General features: G+C 35.7%; 1 pseudogene; it reads left to right on the top strand.

Moving 5' to 3' along the window:
• The first annotated feature begins 310 nt into the window (after positions 1-310).
• LOC115993951 lies at positions 311-4,746 on the top strand (annotated as a pseudogene).

A 4,746-nucleotide genomic window follows, 5' to 3' on the forward strand; every position in this document is an offset into this window, starting at 1 on the left:
AACCGGGCACGTCTTTTATTTTGTAACAAACTTAGGTGATTATCTTTTCTTTTTCTTTTTTTTCTTTTTTTAATAATTGGGCATTAATTTTTAATAATGGTATGTGAGTAAATTGATACAAATTCTCCGGTACTCTTTTCCACTTTCCACCTTCCTACTCTATCATCCTCTTAACTTTCTTTGTATCCACAAGCCACAACCAAACAAACCTTGGTACAAAGTAAACTTTTGCCACAAAGTCAATATATCCCTTGCTTCGGACGAAACTTAAACTAAAGTCTAAAACTTCGATCTCGGACGCGCTAGCGCGGAGATGAAGCCTTCTCTACTTCCGATCCGTTTCCTTGAATTCTCTACTACATAAGGGAATATTTAGCTTTGTAATTTTCAGGTTTCACTGATAGTTTATTTTACTTGTACTGTGTTGCAACTTTTCATTTATTAGAATAAAATTCTAATTCGTTCTAAATTTTTTTTAAAATTAAAAAAAAAAAAAAGTTTGTATTTTACGTAGTTGGGTATACCGAAGTCTTATTATAGTTTCTTGTTTCCAAAAACAAAGTCTATTGTTCAAAGAAAAAAAAAAAGTCTTAGTTTCTCAATTGGGCTTCCAAATACTATATTCGATATAAAATCTTTGACATAAAGTCATGGCAGCAGCATTTGGAGAGGGCTTTGCAGTGTTACATGTCACTGTTAAGGATGTGGTAAGCAAAGCCCGTATGTTCAAACCCATTCTTAAACACCTCGAATCCCGTTAGATCGTTTGGCGCCAACAGTAAACGAAATAACACAATCAAGTGAACAGCTTGATCTCCCAGAAGTGGAAACAAAGAGCTTGATCGAACATATGGAGGAGGGAGAGAAGCTGGTTCTCAACTGCTTGAAAATCCGGTGGTGGAACTATTGTTTCAAACTATACTACTCCCCCTAAACTTAAAGAGTTGGTCGAAGAAATCGTCAGGTTCTGTCAGCTTGATATGCAAGTGCATAGCACAAGGAATGGGTTGAGGACTTTGGTAAATGTGAATATTAATCTGCAGAAACAAAGGGTGCTGTGCACGGTTCGTGATCCCCCGGATTTTACAGTCGGGTTGGATATGCCAATGAAGGAGTTGAAGACGCTGCTGTTGAAGGAGGAGGTGCAGCTGCTTCTACTGACTGCTCCTGGAGGATGTGGGAAGACCACATTGGTGCAAATGCTTTGTCAGGATGACCAAATTAGAGGTACTTCCATCTCTTTTGTGTGTCAGTGTCTAATTTTTTACTTTCTAATTTGTTAGTGTTTTAGGAAATATAGTTTGCATATTCTTGAAGTTATTTATAGTGCTAGTATGTGGATCCTTAATAGTAAAGTATACCGTTAGGTAGTAGCAAAAACAAAATACATTGAACTTCCTTGTTGAATGACTTGAATCCTAAAATTATATAATGCAGTAAAAGAAAGAAGATGATTAAAAAAGAAAAAATTTAAAAGACAATTCTCATATTTTCATAATTTGTGGTGTTTCTCATAAATTTTTTTTTTCCCACATCTCACTGGTTGCTGCGATTGGGATTGGGTATTCTGTTCATATGACTGGGCCATTATGTGTGTAATATTATGCGGTATGAAATGTGCGTCTGTGGCTGTTTTCTAACTACATTGTGTTTGGACAGGAATGTTTGAGGGCAATATTCTCTTTGTGAACGTTTCAAAAACTCCCAATGTGAAGGTCATTGTGCAGAACCTATTAAATTATAAGAATATGCAGCCTAATTTTCAAATTCAAAGTGATGAAGATGCAATCAACCAGCTGCCACAACTGCTGAATCATCTTACACCTAATCCTATATTGTTGATCCTAGATGATGTCTGGCTTGGGTCAGAATCCCTTCTTGAAAAGTTTAAGTTTGATCTTCCTAATTACAAGATTTTGGTTACTTCAAGAACTGCATTTCCAAGATTTAAATTTACATATCACTTAAAACCACTAGATGATGTTGATGCAATGACTCTTTTTCATCGCTCAGCATCCCTACATGATGAGAACTCTTACATTCCAGCAGAAGAAGATGCCAAAAAGGTACTTTGTCAATCTGTGAGAGATATATATAGCTTATCAATATATATATACACACACACCTGCCAAAATTATGTTTTCATACATAGCTTTGCTTGGGCCAAAAATTACCCCTGTAACCTCCAAACGATAACTGAGTTTATTTGTTTCCTTGAATTGCAGATAGTAAGAGGCTGTGGGGGATTCCCACTAGTCATTAAAGTGATTGGTGGTTCACTGCGTAGGCAGCATGAAGTAGTATGGCACAGTAGACTAATGAAATGGTCTGATGGTCAATTTTATTTTAGTTCTGATACGGAGCTGCTTGCTCATCTTCAAAAAAGCCTAGAATTTTCCGACGACAAGGTCATCATCAAAGAGTGTTTCATGGACCTAGGTTCATTTCCCGAAGACCAAAGGATCCCTGCCGCTGCCCTCATTGATATGTGGGCAGAATTGTATAAACTGGATGAAGATGGCATCCATGCCATTGCCAATTTACAAGAACTCAACATTCGAAATCTGGCTAGTCTTATGATGGCAAGGTATGCTGGCTTTTTATCTCTATACTACAATTTTCTTGTTGTGTGATTTCTTCACGTGATTACTGCTAGTTGTATTATGCCGTAACTCTATACCTGGCCTAAAGCCCAAAATATTTTTTTTATGGCTTAATTAACTTCTGATGGCATTTGATAATATGTTATTATAGTTTATTTGACAAGTCAATGGCCAATTTAGGATTTTTCATACCATTGATTTGAAAGGTGATTACTAACAAGAGCTAGAAAAAAGGAAACTTATGCCAATCTAGAAACAAGATATTCTAAGTTTCCAACTACCGTGCCCTGGCAAAGAGGGGTGTTTCAAATTTTAATAGTTAACACCTGTTTGCTTCTTGTCTGGCATACACTTGAATATAATTATTGTAGATAAAAACTGAAGGTAGTATCTATTTCCCTTTTTTGTGATATTATATTCTTAATTTTATGTATTTTTCATACGTGAAGCTGAAAATTTTGAATATGTTCTAAGCTTAAATATTTCCCATTCACAGGAAAGATGCAAGTGAGGTCAAAAGTTATTATAATGAAGACTTTGTCACACAACATGATATTCTTAGAGAGCTTGCTATGCATCAGAGCAGCCAGGAGTCTATAGGACAAAGGTCAAGACTGATTATTAACATAAGTGGAAACAATATACCTAAGTGGTGGACAGAACAAAAACAGCAACTCATTAATGCTCGCCTATTATCTATATCAACAGGTTGGCACATTTTCTCTCTATCAAAGACACACACAGACATACACAATATGTAATTTACATAATGTTGATGGCTTGTCACATTGTATAAAATTATTTTTGCAGATGAATTATTCTCGTCTAGTTGGTGCAACATTTAAGGATCCAAAGTTGAGGTTTTAGTTTTGAATTTCCATACAAAGAATTATACATTACCTGAGTTTGTGGAGAAAATGGATAAACTCAAGGTTTTGATAATCAATAATTATGGTTTCTTTCATTCCAAAATAAGCAATTTTCAATTTCTTGGGTCTCTACCCAATTTAAAAAGAATCAGATTAGAGAAGGTTTCAATTCCTTCGCTTTGCGAGACCCTAGTACCATTGAAGAGTTTGAAGAAAATATCCTTGTTTATGTGTAATATTGGTAAGGCTTTTGAGAATTGTACAATTCAGATTTCAGATGCATTTCCAAATTTGATGGAGATAAACATTGACTATTGCAATGATTTGGAGGAATTGCCTCTTGGGCTGTGTGATATCATCCACCTCAAAAAAATCAGCATCACCAACTGTCATAAGTTGTCTGCACTGCCAAAAGAAATTGGAAAGCTGGTGAATTTAGAAGTGCTAAGGCTTAGGTCATGTACTGATTTGTCAGAGCTACCAGATTCAATTAGAAGCCTCCATAAGTTAAGCATTCTAGACATAGCTGACTGCCTAAGCATTATGAAGTTGCCAAAACACATTGGTGAGTTGTGTAATTTAAATGAGCTCAACATGAAAGGGTGCTTGAGATTGCGTACTCAGTTTCCAGAATCAATAATGGATCTTGAGCAGTTAAAGCTTGTGGTATGTGACGAAGAGAGGGCCAGGTTGTGGGAGCCTATCAAGGAATTCCTCCCCAAGCTCAAGGTAAAGGTGGCTGAAAAAGATATCAACTTGAATTGGCTTCCCAAATGATTTCTGAGAATTGTTCTCCTTCAAAAATGTTGTGGGTTCAATATGTTATGTCAAATGGAAATATGCTAAATCACAGTCAATGCTAACAGTTGCTACAAAGAAAATAATAAGGGGGAGCTTACAAAATAAAGGATTTTTCCAATAGTCATTCATTTAATGGGTGGATAGGAATATAATCCAATGCTGTATTGATGAGCTACATATAAATTTAGAAAAAATCTTTTTAGATGCAAACCGAACAGTACACAACTTGGTTTTGGAAGATATGGCACTAAAAGCAGTTTGTACTAATCCATCTATATTTAACTTCTGCACCGTCTTAACCTTTGCCTTGGAGCTTTGGAGTTTGGATACTACATGAGCATGGTTTTTGAGCCTCAAACCATTTTGTCTATTCTTTGCTTCCGTCTAAAGATTCTGATTCATTCTGAGATTCAGGTTCAGTTTAGTCTATTCACTGAAAATTTTTAAAATATATTCTAAGAAAAGATGGGCAG

Source organism: Quercus lobata, chromosome 6, assembly GCF_001633185.2.
Source record: "Quercus lobata isolate SW786 chromosome 6, ValleyOak3.0 Primary Assembly, whole genome shotgun sequence".
In the NCBI taxonomy this organism is placed as follows: Eukaryota; Viridiplantae; Streptophyta; class Magnoliopsida; order Fagales; family Fagaceae; genus Quercus; species Quercus lobata.